The sequence below is a fragment of the Bradysia coprophila genome, assembly GCF_014529535.1.
Source record: "Bradysia coprophila strain Holo2 chromosome X unlocalized genomic scaffold, BU_Bcop_v1 contig_39, whole genome shotgun sequence".
NCBI lineage: Eukaryota > Metazoa > Arthropoda > Insecta > Diptera > Sciaridae > Bradysia > Bradysia coprophila.
The window spans coordinates 1,021,868-1,040,804 of record NW_023503329.1 but is presented as its reverse complement, the minus strand read 5'-3'; the positions used below and the strand labels follow the sequence as shown (position 1 = coordinate 1,040,804).

The window sequence follows — 18,937 nt, the reverse complement described above, 5'->3', positions numbered from 1 at the left end:
AGCAGCCATCCCTCACAATCATCGCAGCGAACATATAAGAAAAGCAACCTCATGAAATTGGCTATTTCTAGTAAATCGGAAAAGTTCTTTCATTTCGCTTACGATTCGCTCTATTACCCTATACTTGTATGATTTTATGAGACTAGCTGTCATTTTCATACAAAATCTTTTATTTCACCGGTCGGAAGCATTAGTTATTTGTTCAAAAGCAACAAGGCCAATATTTCGCAATCGCAGATTATTGTGTTACAAGACAAGATTTTTTGTGTCCTAAGTGAAGGGCCGAACTACACAATTATATATAAATACAACTGCTTCAAAAGACTTAAAGTTGAAAGTCAGTGTTATAAGAAATCGGTAATTGCATCAGAAACAAACACAAAGGAAGAAAAAGAACGGTCATTCAGTCAACATCAACAAACACACTGCCGAAGAGTGACCAATTACCTTTTAAAGAAATGTAACACAAGGAAGCAACAAAGCATCTTATTCTGACAATATAAGGCTGCAAAGAAACTAAAGTGAAGTAATTGGAAAATATTGAAGCTCATGTGCTGTACACGCCGAGAAAATGCTGGGGTTTCGATTGAAACATTTCTTACACACTGATACCACAGCTCTGCTACTAGCATGAACATAAGAAATATTCGAAGGCTAATGCAATCAAAATAGGCCTTGCATTTTCTCGTAAAGATAGAAGTCATGATTTCTTGATGTGAATAAAAACACACAATACATGCAATCGTACACGCATACATATTTGCAAATTTGGAGGCTTTTTGACGTTCCAAAAATGAGTGTTCGTGCTAGAAGCAGTACTATGCTGATACTCATTGTTTGTGTCTTTATACGGTTTTATCACGAGCGTGCGTATAGCAGCGTCTATAGTATAAACAGTTTTGATTGTTTGTGGGGATCAGCTTAAAAACAGCTGAAGCAAATTCATGGTGACATTTCACTCCCTTTGACTGTAAGTCGTAATTGGTCATAATTTACCAAATTTGCCATAATTGGTATAAAGTTTGCCATATTTTACCAAGTTTACACTAATTTTCCGTAATCTCCCAAATTTGCCATAATTTGTCAGATTTGCCATAATTTCATAATTTACGAAAGTAGCCATAATTTTCCAATTTGAAAAGTCACAAAAACTGACTTTTATCAAATGTATTGGCCAATTTCATCCGAATGATCAAAAGATTCCATTTTCCTTCAACCTGTGGAAACTATTTGAACGAAGGTTCGGTTTTCTTTCTCTGAGTGTATACAGATGGCGATATACAATACTACTTGAAGCAACTTAGATGGTTTGATCTTATGTCATACATTTGAAATATTACGTTCGAAATAACAAAATAACAATGACGCCAGACTTAAGATAGAAGATAGGCAACGACAGTTCTATATTGATTTTCGTGATGTTCGTCTAAACCAGCTGAATGACTTATAACAAATAGACATACACCGATAGATATATAGATACTTAGACGCCCCAATGCAGCGGAAATAAATGCTTTTGATAAATTCGAATTGATTGTATGTTATTTAGCAACATATACAAGTGCAGGTTTATATCTCTACTACGTAGAACAATTACAAGTTATAGAGGCGCTTACGGATGGAGCCATGGCATGGCATACCTTGAAACCCGACTATCGGAATTTACGCTCTGGAATTCAATTATGGATAACTTGTGTAATATTTACCTCAAGTATTTTTTAAGTGTCAAAGTGTTGTTACTGATCTGTCTGCAGTGAGGGAAAAGACATTACTACGTAGAGCTTCCATTGGTAGAGCTAACAAAAATGTCAGGGTTCCTAAGCATTCCAAGTTAATGCTGTTGTAGTAATTAGGAAGGAAATATAGGCGGATCAGTCATTGGCAGCTGGGCCTATTTGTAAGAATTCCTTAAAATTCTTTTAAAAAAATCCTTCAAATTTCAAATTTCAAATTTCAAATTTTTGAATTTATAGGCCGTGGTAGTCGGCAAACTACTGTTCTTTTCATTCAAAAATCTGTTGTATCAGTCTATGGGTGACTTGACTTCTCCCGCTCCACTCTAGAAACTCTTAGCACCCGAATTTTCATCTTTTTTTGTCAGTGTGATTCGTATGAACAAATTCCTCTTATTTGGCCCAAACGATTGGATCGCGTTTCGCTTATAGACATTCCAGATTAATATATCATTTCTAACAACAATGAAAGCTTTTCGCCTCTCGTTAACTTAATTTTCGCATTCAAGGTATGAAATTTTCCTAATATTTCTCTCGTTTGAAGATGAGCACATAGAACAGCCCGATAACGCAAAGAAAACAATAATTGAAAGAGAATTTTTTTTACCGGCTGGATGGTTTTGACATCATCAAAATTATTTTGCGAATTGTCTGTTGTATGGACCCTAATAAATCGGATTTTCACTATAACAATCAATTCGCCGTACACCGTTTGATTATCAAACTACCAGCAGAATAATAGAATCGGATATGGAAATATAGTATTAATGAAATATCCAAACAAGGGCATGTACCTCGTCTAGCAGATTCCCGCACGGTGAATGTGTGCTTCGGTGTTTGGCTAATATTATTCCGTCAGTTTACGCTATAAGCGTGTGTTTGTGATTAGTATCACGTATGGAAACGAAATTGATTTTCTTTATAAATGCAAAGCGAGAGGTTTCTGCAATTATTTTTGCAATCCCATTAAAGGAATGAAATTGTTTTATGCATATAACACGCAGTCGGTTTCATATATCACAAAATCGTAGAAGCTTAGCTACAGTGGCACTTGATGTGGAGTCAAATGAAAGTATTTGTGGAGACAAATTGTTGGGTTTTCCTTTTTTCATTAAGTTACCGACGTTTCTAGGTTACCATGAATGGAATGGGCCATTGTTGTTCTTAATCTTGGTCAAGTTTGCAATAATACGCTGGAATTTTATAGATAATGAAGGAGATATTACGTAACAATGTCCGAAACTATGGAAATGCCATATAAATGTGTGGCAATGTGTATATTATACTAAATAGAAAGCTAAGAATCAATGTTAAGCATTGTGTTGAATGAAAATTATTGAGGGACTAACGGACTAACTCTCGAGTAGAGATGAGGAGAAACCAACGACTATTTTCGAGAAAATTTTCTTTCATATTGCCCTACATTTCCCGAAATTTTTTCACAATTTTTTTTTTTTGGTAAATTATAGGAAAAAGTGGGAAAATTCATGAAAATATGGAAAAATGTTTTCACAAAAATAGTTCCAAAGAGCTGCAGGAATCGACCAAGAAAACCAGTGGAGCTTAATGTGAAAGGTACTTTTTGTATGTGGTGCTCATCTGCCAACAAAAAGAATATGTGGGATTTAAAGACTATTCTTATATCTGAGCTATATTTGAACGTCTTATGTAGACTTTCATTGGGCTTGACATAAGCGCGTGAGGCGAAGGGGGTGTATATGTACTTTTGCCAGTTTTGACAAATTGTAACAATTTTTTTAAAATTTCACCAGGTCTAAGCTTTGATAAGCTAAAATGTAATTGAAAATTTAAAAAAAGAGAAATCGATCCATTATTGCCCTATTTTTGCATTATTTTATACATGATTCGCTAGTGTAGTGAAAATAGTGCCCCAGAAGTAAGATAATTAATTAATTTATATAAATGTAGCCATCATAGTGTAGGTACTAGGTACATCTGATGATGTTTTATGCACATGATTGAGTCAACACCCAAATTTATCTTTAAAGACAACATAATTGCTTTCGTTCACGTTGCTAGTCTAGTTTGCTTCTTGACTGCTTGCATAATGTGGTAAAATGTTACGGAAAACTCTCAACATGTTATACAATAAACTTTGATATTCCAGCAATTATTAGCATAATATTAATGCCATCGCTTTTATCACTTAAGAAACATTCAGAGTTTAAGGCGAGAGCCAACACATTGCTGCAACTTCTTTGTTAAAGTTATTCTTGATAAGTGGTCTGATCGATTTCTTTGGTTATGTGAAAAGATTTTTTTTTTGTGATTTACAGAATATAGTAGACCACACTGGACCACACTGTGACATTTTGTGATAAAAGCAAATTCACAAGATTGGTTTTTGTCAGCAACTAGCTTCGATAAGTACGGCCTTCGGCTCGGATATACAAATTCTATGCTTGTCTAAAAACAGTTACCGCAGCAAGTAGTTCAAAAATACATGAGTGAGTTAATCAATGAATTAATCTGGTTCGTTGCCTGCTCCAATGCGAAAATTGTTTGTCAAAAAGGAAGTCACGTAAAATGGAACATTTTCACAGGTGACAAAGTGCCATGTAATCGTCAACTTTCGCATAGGGCAGGCTATAAAATATTTATATCAATTTGAATGTGTGGACAGTTGGATACAGTTCTGTCACTCTAGATTCTCTTACAACATAGTACTCGGTTGCAATTTTTCTTAATTTAAATTCAAGCTGTGTGTGTGCGCAGCACTCAGCATGCTATCTGTACGATTATGTCGTCTTTAGAATTATGGGTACACGACACTGACCTACCCCAGAGGCTTAAGTTGTTGTTAACTAACAATTAAATTCTCTTAGGAACTTAAAAAATTTAAAAGAAAATTATATCATCTGGATCGGGATCACATTGCACACTTGAAGTGTTATTCTCTATTTCAAAGGGAAAAATCGTGAAAATCAGTAAACTTCCACTGTGAAACTTTGTAACAATGATATCATATGAAGTGTAGTGTATTGCTCTCAATTATTTTCACATTGTGTATTCTTATCGTGTATATTACTCTGTAACAACGTAGAAAATTCCCTTGCAGCTCCCAGCTCCGGAATTTGAATAATAATAATAATAATAATAACAATTTTCTTGTAAAGTTGGGTATATTCACAGAAAGTTTCAGAACTTACTGACGAGTAGTGTTCAGGTTCTCGAAAATTATTCAACACCATCGTCATATGTATAAGGAAATTTTCCGATTATAAGGAGTGTTGTCTCACTGTGTTCTAGAATAATTACCATTTCTCATCGAAAAATGTATTATTTATGCAACGAATGAAGCTTGAATTATAACCAACTTTAATGTTTCTAATTTGGTTCCGCTGTATGTTAATTTCAGCTAAATTGTAATGTTGATTTCATTTCACACACTGCATACTGCAGTGTTTGAAAAGAATTCAAAGTAAAATTAATAGGAAAAGTTTCCAGCGAAAGCGCATCTGAGGAGAACGAGATCATGTTTCTTTGTGTGGCTTTGAGTTTCAGATTTAATTGTAAATTATTAAAATGTTCACAGTGAAAATCCGCTGTTATATTACGGGTGTACTGAGCCGATTTAAAAAAATGCAATTTGTTGAGGTGGAAAAAGTTTCAGAGCTGTTGTCAGGCATGAGAGCCGACATAAAACGGCGGCTAGATGAATATTGCTGAGTATTTAAAAAACTAGGAAAATTAACAAAATAGTAAAATCATGCGCAAAGGTAAAGGATTTAGAAAGTTACTGAAAAAGATTTGTCAAGTCAAAAGTATAGTCCTTCCTGTGTTTTGTTGTGACAAAAGTTTGCATATGAGATTAAGGGTTGTGTACTGTTTGATGTTACAAATTCATACATCTGTGATATCCATCGGAAAACGAATAAAAAAGAATATTTTTGGCGGCTCGGCTAAGACAAAATGGGCTGTTAAAACGGTGGCTCTCACGCCTGGCTGCCGTTATCATTCTATATTCCTTGTTATTTAGTAAGGGTGTGCCATGGTTAGGAGTTTGACATGGAATTGGTTAAATTCTTGCTTTTCCTAGATGCCGAAAATCAATTTTAAATTAAAAAAACTGACGCGAAATCGAAGACGTAAAAATTTGGAGTTTTTCGACCTATATCAAAACCGTTTCGAGATATTTATCAACCAAATTTCTCTTTTTCTATTAATTAGAGTCCAATTCAACAGAGAATATTAAAAACGAAAAACGATTTGTGGTTGGTCGTCAAAGTTTGCCGACTATCAAAAATTCAGTGAGTCCTAAACTGCGACAACGTATTCGATTACTGAAATTCTTAGGAACGTTGTAGACAATTGTGTAAAAAAGAAAAGTTTTTGAAAATCGTCTGTGAATTGTTTGTGGCTGGTCATCATCATCTGACTTCTTACTCCTCGAGGGACCATAGAGTCTACAAATTGTCGCCATCGAATTCGGTTTGGAGCGAGCGCCTTGACTTCCGTCCATTCTTTCCCGGCTTTCCTCGCTTCGTCGACGACTGTTCGTTTCCACGTGATTTTGGGCCTGCCCCTTTTCCGCGTTCCACGTGGGTTCCAGTTCAGTGCGTGATTCGCGATGCTTCCCACAGGGCGTCGAATTGATCATCAATTTCATCTTCTCGAATTTGGTTAGGTTCCACAAGTCGATGTTTGAAATGTTATCTGGCCAGCGTATTCTCAGGATTCTTCTCAGACATCGATTGACGAAGACTTGTATTTTGTTCTCGTTTGTGGCTGGTATGAGTGGTTTATTTGGCCTAACATTGCATTGACGCAAAATGACATAATGGAGAAAATCGAAAGTTTACACTTTGGATACAGCGGTTAGTTCCGTTTTGCTCCTCCAATGAAGTGTGGATTTTCACTGTAATTGCTATTATTGACCCAGAATATTTATCTTTTGCTTTTATTTATGAACAAAGAATCGCACACGTGCAAATCGCATAAAATAGAAGCTGTAATCGTTATGAGTTACTAAATAAATAAATTATTTTCAAAAGCTCTCTGTTAGTATAGTGAATAACTTTACTTGTTGCTTTTAATGTGGTATATTCCGGTGTATCTATTGTACAAGTTAGATTAAGCTTGAAAAGCGCGGCCACATAAATGTGAGCAAAATTCAAAATTAAATAAGAGGAAACTTGTGTGCTTAACACAAACATGGAACAACTTTGATGCGAATCTAATAACGCAGATTTACACTTTACATTTTACATAGAGCAGCCAGTATTTGTTTGGAAAGTATTTTCATGTTTTCGCGAATTGAAGTTGAAACGAAAGAGATGGAAGAAAGAGTCTGGTAAAACGATAGGCCAATGATGACAATTTTTCATGGTCATCATCAATTTGGCTAATTTGTCCACTGAAATGAAAATTTTGTTGTTTAAACAAAAAGATTAATTTAAAGTCTTACGACTTCGAACTTTATTTAAGGCTACGAATAAAGTCGATGCTGACGATTGGGGAGCTAATTCCCAAATTGATTCTCCATAATCTTGGGGATTGATACAAACACCTTCAAAAGACGATTATTAGCATTTTGTCCTCATCACAATTTCCCTTCCTCGACTTACAAAATAACGGGAAATCTTTGATCTGAAGTTGAAGATTACTGGTTCCCTGGTAGAGGTGTGCGCCGGTCAACTTTTGTTCGGCGGCGGCTGTAAACATTTTTCAGAGTATCGGCGGCGGCGTGAATCGACTGAAGTTTTTTTTTCGGCGGCTCGCTTCGGCGTAATACAATTTTTAATCGGCGGCGGCAGCGCATTTCGGCGCTATATGGCGAATTGTTATTACTTTTCGGAAAAGTTTTTTCGCTTCACTCTAGATTTATAATCTTTCATTTGAAGACCATTCCTAAATATTCAATTTCTTGTTTAGACAAAAAGCGGTTCAAGACATTCTCAGTGAAACTAATACCTCGGAAACCATTTTTCAATTCATCTTGTTGTTACTCAAATTTCAAATAGCTGTTACCAGAAAAATTGGACATACAAACGGAAAAATAAGTAATTGACTTTCTATTAAACTTTATGTAAAAAGACCACCAAGTTCCACTAGTTTCAAGTTCTCAAAATCCAAAATGTACATAAAGTGTCCGAAAAAGTCTCGATTTTCCAATCAGCTACATACCAGCCGAAACTCAAACTTATTTTGCCAGATTTTTCGAAATCTTCACTAGTTTCAAACTTTTCCATGGTCAATAAAGAAGAAAGTTGAAAAATCTGACAGTTATTAATTGGTGATATAGAATTATTAAAATATTATTTTCTCTTTTTATCAACATCAACGTATACGAGGGCAGCGAAGGAGTTGACTTTACACGCGAGTCCATTTTTCACAAGATACCATCACTTTTACAGATTTTTCGAATCATTAGTCAAGTATTAGTTGTCTACCATGCGTTCTCATTTTGGACACATGCAATATGTTGGTTTTCCTCACTCAATTCTATTGTGTTTATAATGCTCTTGGCATTATGTAATAAAAGACTGTTCGGTACACAGATATTGGCTTTATTATTCGCTTCTTAACTGGTCGAGTGCCGGTAATAGACTGATTTATAAAATCATTCTAGTTACAATGATAAGCAGTCTGATGTGACAACACGAGTGTGGATGTATGTGTGTACCTCGTCTACGGGTCACTACATTACTTCCCTTCTAGCGAAGCGACTAACTAAAAAAATCAAATACTTTTTAATAAGACTGAACGAAAACTTATACAAAACAATTGTATCAATTGGAGCACTCGATCGTCATACTAAACATTCGACTCAAATTTTGCATTTACTTTTTTTTTTTTAAATTTTACACATCGTCATAGCTCATTAACAAATTGAATAAATGCGGACGACTTTACCGTTTGACGATGTTTACAGTTACGGGCGCTTTTTGCGATTTCTTGTTGTTTGGTTATGCTTTTCGACTACTTCACAAACCGTTACAGCACTCCTTTGTGTTGATTTGCACACAGTATCCATGGAATGCTCACAGAATGATATGTCCTTAAGCCTGTCGTTGATTCGGTACTGGTGTCCAGCCTTTGGTTGACGACAATTATATGGTCTACCGTGTCGGCAGCCACTCGATGAACCATATCGCTAAGACTAGATGCCCTTGATGCTTGCCGGTACCCCTCGTTGACTCTTGCCTCTTTCATAACTTCCAATGTAGAAATTTTTACGTTAAAAGAGATCGGCTTCACGATGGATGTACACGCTTTTGATTCTATTACTCGATCGTTATTTTTTCTTATTCGACCAGTTTCTTTGTGTTGCATTAAGCCCGTTGATGTTGTTTAGCGCCAAAATCGGATGGAATTTTACAATCAGTTTAGCGTCCTTCGCGCCAAACTCCACCAAATTTCTCGAAACTTTCGGAATGTTCTATTCGACCAATTCCAATCCAATGCCGAATTATGGTTTATCTGCGGCGATTACTTGTTCCGAGTTTGTATTGATTTCATGCCAAACAGATTTTATGTGCACCGAAACTGTTTTCTATCGTACAACGCTGAATTATTAGCAAAATTACGCAAAATTACTTTGATGAATCGATGTCCATTTAAACTTATGCAATTCACTACGTCGAATGTAAAAAACTTTATTTTCACTTTTCATGTCCAAAAAAATTTATCAACGTCGGGGTCACCAATATAATGCTCTTGGCATTATGTAATAAAAGACTGTTCGGTACACAGATATTGGCTTTATTATTCGCTTCTTAACTGGTCGAGTGCCGGTAATAGACTGATTTATAAAATCATTCTAGTTACAATGATAAGCAGTCTGATGTGACAACACGAGTGTGGATGTATGTGTGTACCTCGTCTACGGGTCACTACATGTTTTTTGATAAAAATTTATTTTTTCTCGTACCTACTTAGAGGGATTCTTTTGAAAAACAGCCTACAGAAATCGGACGCATTTTCTATTGGAATTTTTTATATGTGCCTAGAAAGGACTTCGACCCTAGTGGCCAAAACCACTTTCAAAAAAATTCTTCGAAGTTTGTGTGGCTGGTCAAAGGTGAGCAAAAACCGAAAAGTTGCAATTTTCTTACAAAAATTGCTCCAGTTACACGAGCCGTACAGGGTCGTGTGGGGTGTCATTAGAGAGGTAATCACATGTACTATTGAGCCGAATAGGATCTTGTTGGGTTTAAAATTCATCCACACTGAAATATGTGCAGATAAAGTTTTTAACCGAAGACGTACACTGTTCTTACTGAAATTTCTCGAGGTTCACAAAATGTACATGGTCGTGTGGGGTATCATTTGAAAGGTAATTTTATGTGCTTTTGAGCCAAATAGAGACTAAGGTTTTTCAAAAGAATCCCTCTTAGTGAAACAAATTCATTCCCAATTACCTCTACTTTGCGCCGAAAAATGAGGAAAAAATAAACCGGCGGTGCAGCGGCGGCGCAGTGTTTTATTTTTACCGGTGGCGGCGCAATCGGCTGAACAATTTAAAATTTCGGCGGCGGCTGACTTTTTACTGAAATTTTCAGCGGCGATCGGCGCGACTGGCGCCGGCGCTCACCTCTATTCCCTGGTTACTTTCGATTGTAGTTAAACTTCCAATTAATGATGTTGAACCTTGATGATGCATTCATTCAACCTTTCAAAAAAACGTAAAATAAAAGCTGATTCACCTCACAATACTCCAGTAATAATTTCTCATATCATTCCGAATTAATCGTACATATCCTAGTGCACAACAGTACTGGAACCAATGAAAACAAAACCAAAAAAAAACGTTTCGACAAAACACATAGAACATTTCCGTTTTTTTTCCTCGAAAATGTTTTCCAGCCCCCGAAAACAATTTTCATTCTAGTTTCACAGAAAGATTGCGGTTAACGAGACTAAACAAAAATAAAAAGAAACGAAAGCCTAATCAAAAAAAGGAAGAAGAAGAGGAGGAAAAAAGTAACGTTGTGGATTAATACGCCCTAATAGTTAATTTATCAATTCCAGATGAAGAATATATCGCAGAGAGAAGAAGTAACAAAAAAAAAACTCACCGACTAGGAAAAGGCATTCGACAAAGAATGAAAAGAAAACATTTTGCTGACTCTGCAAGTTTAATTTTATTTTCCTCGATAGAAAAAAAAACCTATAAAATAACAACGTTTTCTATCCATTCGTCTAATACGCTGTTATATGGAGGTTTCATGAGCTATTAGATTTGAGAAGAAAAATGAAAACCGAATTAAATTGCAATTTTCTACAAAATGTATCAAAAACTAACATTTTTTCCTCTTGTTTCTTGCATGGAATGTGATATTTTCGTCCCGCATGTGGGGACGACGGATTTCACTATCGACGCATTAAACATATGAAAATTCAATACGAAATATAGTAGAAAGTGTCTTCTAGATATGTGTGATGGTAGGCCTATCAACGGGCTTATGTCCGATATTCCAATTTTTTCAATATAGAAAGTGGTGTCATCTGTTGAACATGAAAATCGCGAATAGCTATTTGGTAAAATGTTGACAGAAAACATCCGAACAAAAAAGGTCTGTTGATAGGAAACCTCAGTTAAGGCCACTGACATTTAGTAATTTCATGACAAAACGTATCAGAAATGTAATAGAGTTAAGGAAAAATATTTGATGTCTTGCGGCCAGAAACGACTCATTACCGTGTAAACTGAAACCAGTTTTTCGCATTTTCGAGCTGCAAGACAACAAAATATCGTACGGTCTCGCTGGAAAATGTTTTGTTTCAAACTTTACGTTGGGAATCACTTAATTGACTGGGAGCATCTTCAAGTGAACTTTTCTTTTGAATGTTGGTTACTTCTAATGTAAAAAATATATTAAAATTTGATATAGGATCTAGTAACTGGTATGGCACAACATACCGTACGGGTCACATACAAACTAAACAAAATTTCCAATAAATAAATTGACAATTTTTTCTCAAATCCAAATTTGATGATAAAAGATTTCATACACCCCAGCATGAGAGGATATCCCATCTGCAGATGTTATTGATTGTTGGCTTCGTTTAAAATATTCTACTTGTAATATCGATATTCTCACAGTACAATTTACTTGTCTCTGCGATGAAAATTGTCTAGACGCCGCTCACATCCTTATTCGTGTTGTTAATAAATTTCTTTCTTCGGAAAAGACAATTGAATTGATTTTATGTAGGACGTCAACAAAGGAAATCAATTTAGACATTTAGATAAAGAGATGCCATCGCAACCGAATAGAATTTCGAGGAAAAAGCTTTGATTTTATATCCAATTTAAAGTAACCAACTTTTTCAATCAGTTCATTACATCATTCGACATTATATGTAAGTCGACGGTGAATCTGTGCGTTAATTGTTGGTGCGTTGCTCCTTTGATCTGGATAAGTCTGTTGCAAAAGAATTATTAATTGTCGAGTCAGTCTTGTCTGAACATACACTTTTGTTAATTTTTGTCCAATGATCAATTTTTCCACGATTATCATTGAACGGATGAACAATAATGCTTTCACCATAAATAGAATGAATTTCATCATATCGATAACTATGACAAAAATAATGATAAGCTCTGGGTAATGTGGCCCTTAATATACTAAAATATATGTTTAAAAAAATTGAAGTACAAGATTTGAAATCAACCAATACCCTCTACAGACACCTAACTACATTTATTAAGCTTTGAACTATGGAAGTAATAGATGCGATAATAATACTTGTCATATGCTTGTCGTCTGCAACAGGTTAATTTCTTTTATTGTTTATTCTTGTTTGAACCTTACTCTGACTACCATAAACTCGATTCGACCTGATTCTGAATTTGATATGTCTTTGATGTGACCTAAAAACTTTGACCTAAGGCCTCGTATGTCACCTGAAACCGCAATCGACCTAAAATAGAATAGCCTGACTCACAGGATGTCAAGCACCCGATTTCTCTAGGAAATTAATTACAAAATTTCCTTTTTTTAATAAAAAAAAAATTAAGATAAACGACTCTGACCTGACTAGATTCGAATCAAACAATTTCTACTGCAGGTCTGAGCAAAATATGACCTTTTCCTACTTTAAGATGGATGCATTCGTCATATTTGGGTCAGTTCAGTGTAATAATTACGTTAAGATCTCCATAGTTAATTGATGGAACCCTTAACTATTACTAAAATATTAATATTACTGCGACATTGTGAAGTTAGTTGTGTTATTGTGTATACATTTCTGGCATTAGCCTCGCTTTTAGGGCTCGTTAAATATTTTTCTAAATTTTCACACTAGAATTCTCCTGTATTTTTCCCAATTTTTTTTACGGAAAATTAAGGAAAATACGAAGAGATGTATGAAAATCTAAGAAAATATGGAAAGATGTTTTCCCAAAAATAGTCCCTGCGAAGTGTAGAGATCGATGGTTACAGCAGCTATGGTAATATTCGATAATAAGTTTTGTGTTCTCTTATAATTAAGAAATTTTTAAAATTTAAGAGTTTTTAGGGCTTGGCATATTATACGACTCTTATGAAAATTAGCCTCCGAAGTTTAGCGTACGAAAGTAATCAACTTCATTTATGCATAGACCGTTACCTTTTCAACTCATGAACTGTAACAAAAAATATTCCGTGAACGGACAACATCAAAAATGTGAAACTGTCAATTTAAACGAACCATATTCCACAAACCTTATATGAGACGACGAACAACAGAAACATTCAATTTTTATTAACAACTTGTAAAAGGAACGGTGTTATTTCCCTTGCATAATGAATGTGTATACACTTCTCCTTTCGTTGTTGTTGTTGTTGTTTTTTTTAGTTTAGTTTCGGTTAAAAAGGAACACAGAATGTTTTGTTGTTGCTTGGAATAAATTAAGATTTTCCCGGATAAAAAATAAATTACTTTGTAATGACTGGAAATGTTGTGTTTCTTTTTTTCATATTCCTTGTAATTAATTTGCTAATTATCAACGAAACACCTAATGTTATTACGGTACGAGAAAAAAAAATTATAATAAAATTAAAATAAGAACTCCCCGACATTATACGGAATCTAATTTGCAACTATAATTCTCATTTATATTCAAATGGATTTTGCAATATCATATCGCCACACTGTTCTCTCCAATTCGCCGTGTTCGGTATTGGAGAGAAAAGAAATATATTTTTTGACTGCATGGTGTTGATAATGGCCTAGATTTAATTCGTTTTACGAATTGTCATGAGAAAATATATTTAATTTCTGCAAACCGTTTCTTTTTGCTGTTAAAATGATACAAGAGCAAAACAATTGCGACCAAATATGAATACCAAGAACCGTTGTTCTATAATTCGATTAAATTGATTGCACGATAGCAATCGGTGGCCGCGACACGACACATGCCAGAAATATTTCGTCATATAATCAAATTAAGAGGTATCGATGCTTAGCTGAAATTGTAGCCTACATTTGCGTGTCTCGTATTTCATTTTTGACGGGATAAATAGCGACCACGAATGTGTTAGCTTTAAATAAAAATTGGATGTTTAGTTCGACCAGCTCTGAGAAGAGTCAGCAGTTTAACGAAATTTTCATAAACTGTTCAGATTTCTAAGAGCTGCTCAAACTGGTCGACCTTGTACGTGTAGCTGAAGAAAGTCCACTGGAAAATGCGCTTGATTTCGGCAGGTCGTTTTTACATTGGCACTTGCTGCACTACTTTTCTATCAAATGAGTATGATCAAAGATCACGAGTTGTCTCTCGGTTTTTCACATATTTCTGACATATCGTGATCTTCCTAAATGGTTTTGACAGCTTGCACCTTAAGTGCCAATAGGAGCTGTTGACATTATTGCATGAATTTGAAATGAGAGCAGGGTAGCCGTATTGTATTTATAAATCGGGCAATTTACAGGCCATGAGAAACATTTCATCCATCGTGCGGTGAAAAATCTAGTACTCCGTATCAATAATCCTTCAAGCATACGTGCCCAAACTTCGCTTCTCCTTTGAACTCGGCTATTGAAATTAAAACTTGGTGCTCACTGATCTTACTACTGAAATATAAGTCCAAGCCTGCGCTTAAAATTATGAATGAAGAACCATCGTCAAAAAACCACTCTTGAGTGTGTATTTTCTATCTATATGGTGATGTCTGACAATGCCGTTCTCCTTAAACACATAACTTCAATGATTTTACATTGGCTCACAAATATAATATGCTACCCGTCGTTCCCTATTCGAAACGTCTAATCTTGATGTGAGCTAGCACATTCTCATAAAGTATACTCATAAACCAACAACGTCATTTTATTGGCATTTGCCATTTCAATTTTTCGCCTGATTGCCAGGATATCCTAAAGCAATTACGACCTCAACTATAGCCCCATCCACCATATTTAATTACGATAACACTATAACATAATTAAACACACAAATGACATGGATACCACATACATATGACAATGTACTGTTGAACTTCGTAAGCCACCACCACCGGGAAAGACAAATGAGTCATTGAAATAAAAAGAATAAATAATCCCCTTTTCACCCTCGACATTTACGGAAACAGATTGTTCTCTGTGACAAGACATGACATGACGTAGGTATTTAACAAAAAAGAAAGAAGAAGAAAAAAACAAAATACAACAACCCCAGTCCCGTGTAGTATGTTATATTTATATACACCATCATCTAAGTGTGTTTTAATACGCTCTCATATGTTATGTGGTCACGTCAAATAAGTCTCTGAAAGTGTTTATATGGGGCACTATATATTGTATACGCAGCATTCAGTTGTGGCTTTTATCACCATTTTATAGAGCTATTACAGGTTGATAAGGTGACGAAATGAAAATGCAAATTACCAGAAGGAGAAGCAGAACTATTTTTCACCAAAACAAAAAGGTCTCCTTGTCGAGTCCAGCCGGACAAATATCTATTGTAAACTTAGTTGAAGCGAATTGAAAACCACAAACAGAATCAGTTAAAAATGCGCACATATTGTAAGAGTAGATCATATATGCTTATGTACTGTTTTCGACAGTTGCTATGCGGTGTCAGATACAAATATTTTCCGAAATGCATTCGGAATGTGGCTGCGAAAATTCTATAAAGCGTTGTTTTGTCATTCTGAGAGTCGCCATTTTAGGTGAGAAAATAATGATTTTCTCACCTAAAATGGCGGGTTCAGCCAAGTACTCAATTATTCAAGTAAAATTTAAATTGCTGAATAGTAAAACTCGCTATTTAGTTTATTTTCTTTAACGTGGACAAAAATGCGGATCTTCACAAAACGCAAGCATGAAAACCGTTGTCTTTACCTCCCTCGGGGAGAAAAACGAAATTACACTAAAATCCATCTCCATTGGCTAACAAATAACTATTTCCCAAACTCTTATTTTCCCATGTCGTAGTGGTAAACATAGAAACGTGAACTGACATTAAATAGTTATTTGTTCAACTCGGGAAAAAACTGGAAATTGCATTTCGAGAAATAGTACATTGCTGTCTTGCTGGGACATTTGAGGCGTGTGGGAAGGTCCCTCATGTCGATACAAAAAAATTTCCAGCAATGGTAATGAGGCGTTTTCTGGCCGGAAGGAAAATAAAGGAAGCTCCAACTTTTCACAACAACGGCTTAGGAAGTTTCAGCGGAGAGGAGAAAATGACGATTTTCTCGCCGGCGTTGATAGGGAGTAATAGGAAACTCCAACTCGGGCTAACCACCTCACCCAGTTTACTCACGATTTTCCAATAAACAATGAAAAAATCTCTCTCTCTTTCTTTTCATTGCTGTAGAGTAAACGGTGAGTAAACGTATTAAGCGTACATAGATCGCGAGCACTCTGTTTTCATAATGGGCATGTGTAAATAGAATATTCTGTCTCTCTCTCTCTATCTGATTTCATTAACATGTCATTAACAATAACCCACGAAGTGACACTTTCCTTATACACTGACAAAAAAGTTTCGTCAAACTCACCTGTTGCAGGTAACTTTGTCTCCAGGTATTTTTTGTATGGGGCGCTACAGCTGTGTAAGCTATTGTAGATTACCTGGAGACAAAGTTACCTGCAACAGCTGAGTTTTTCGAAACATTTTTCAGTGTACAAAATGAGTCATTTTGTCAATTATCTTCTGCAACTTTGTTCACCACATTAAAATGAACATTCTTCTTACCCAAATGAATGATACGGCGTGAAATTCCTAGCAGCCGACCAAAACGGAGTGCATTCGTATTTCAATGAAGCATTCGAAGAAATTCACGATAAATTTGGCTTTTGACAAACACGGCTTTTTCCACTTTCACAATATCACAACACCGTTCAACAACTTCGCTTGTACAACTTTCGCATTGCGATAATTCAAGTCAGGTTTTTCGTTCCCAAATTAGTCTTGCATCTTCTCTAAACATAGAATGGCGGCTGAATTATGTGACTTGCAAATTAAATTTACCAGCTCACCGTCTATATTTGCTCAATAAAATGGCTCTTCGCCATCTAAAATGCAACTTTGATTCCACACATTGACTAAGAGTCAGACTAATTGATAAAGCATCCTTGGGGTCTAGCACTATATTCTACCAAGAGAAGGCAGTAAAGTAATTAAATCTAATCATTTTGTAGTTGGTTTGTTAATTCACCATAGGTTGAGATTGTGGTACAGACAATATACGTATAACGACTATAATTTATGGTAAAGAGATGTTCCATCAATGGTGTTTTCATTCAAGCATTGATATAATACGTAAATGAAGTAATGACAAACAATAGTTCGTATCTCTGCACGTTAGTCTATTACTGTGGCATGTTTCAGCTTTGCTTAATTTACTCGGAATACCGAAGTGAATTAATGAAATGATTCATTGAACAACCAATGCACGCAACGCATTTCTAAACAATAATTATGTAATAGCCGTAAAATAGTGGAAGAAGGCTTCAGTTAACTAACTAACTAATTGATTGTAATTGAAGGTAGAGATAGGGGGAGGGAGGGTTAAACGGACGAAATGATGTATTCAAACAGTTTTATTAATGGAACATAAAACAAAACAAAAAACACACACACATCACACGGTTGAATCACCCTAATTTGAACAAATAATTGAGTCGACAGATTGAAATGAACATAAAATTAAGATCGTAAATGGGCAGATGTTTAGTTTATTAATGATGGCTTGTGTTGTGTGTGCATAGGTGCAAAGAATTTTCATGTTGATTTAATAAAACCAAAAAAAAATGTGTTTGCAGATGGATCCATCACGATCCACTAATAAGTTCAGCCAGTCTGATTATTACGTATATTATTTGTAGAACGCACACACAATCAGCAATGCTGTCCATACTTGCCTCGGTGGACACGAAGGAATACAACTAGAGGACTTTTGTTGATGCTTAGGCTATTAATCTGTTGGATATTTGCGTATATACGATACCGTGCGATACAGTTTTAAAAAAAAACATTATAAAGAAAGCCGGTGGCTGATACTCTTTCATTAGGCGTTGTTACCATTGAAACCTGGTTCTTGGCGTAGACTTGTGTGTTTGAATGCCTTCTTATGATTTTACTTGCTTTTATTTTCTACAGGTTTGAAAATGGCATTTACACCTCTAGGACAGGTTCTCTTGGGAACACAATTTTCTTTGTAATTTTTATGCTTATTTGACGTTAAAACAGACATTCTTAAAGCCTCTATCTCTCCCATGCGAAAATTGACTATTACATCGCCGTTTGTTCAAGGCGAAAATGGTCTATTACATGAAGAATATTACGGTAATTCCGATAATCAATTTTCGCTTCGAATGGGGCAGGCAATAGACTACGCCAAAATGATTTTTTCTCTCAATTTTTTTACATAAAGCAGCTAAAAATTGAAAATAAAGATACCCGTGTCTCGTCTTTTGACGAAAAAACTTGAAACCGGAAAGATTTTTCACTTTATAAATTCCTGAAATATGTGATTTGCGCCATTTTCCACCCAAATTCCACATAAGGTCTTAAGTTTGCCACTTTACAATTACAGTAGTATTGTTCACTCAGTTCATCCAGTTTTGACTGATTCACTGAATTTTGTTTTGATGAAATGTCAAATCGGGACAGTAAATTTTAAATCTCAAACAAGTTTGTGTCGAAAATTTGTAGTATTTCGCGTAAAACAAAGTGATTCAGTTTAAATTTCGCACAGAAAATAGTTCCGAGTGTGCTCATGCTAGTGTCTTAAACAGAATTTAGGACA

The 18,937-nt window shown here is 35.4% G+C and overlaps 1 long non-coding RNA gene across 2 annotated transcripts in view; it reads right to left on the bottom strand.

The window, feature by feature from the left end:
- Nucleotides 1-15,014, bottom strand: part of LOC119069752 — a 28,590-nt gene extending 13,576 nt beyond the window's left edge. For both annotated transcript variants that reach the window (XR_005086394.1, XR_005086393.1), the window contains exons 1-2: nt 15,004-15,014; nt 613-823 (exon numbers count right to left, since the gene is read on the bottom strand). This is a non-coding gene — a long non-coding RNA (uncharacterized LOC119069752). The remainder of the gene's footprint in view (nt 1-612; nt 824-15,003) is intronic.
- Between the last annotated feature and the right edge of the window lie 3,923 nt (nt 15,015-18,937).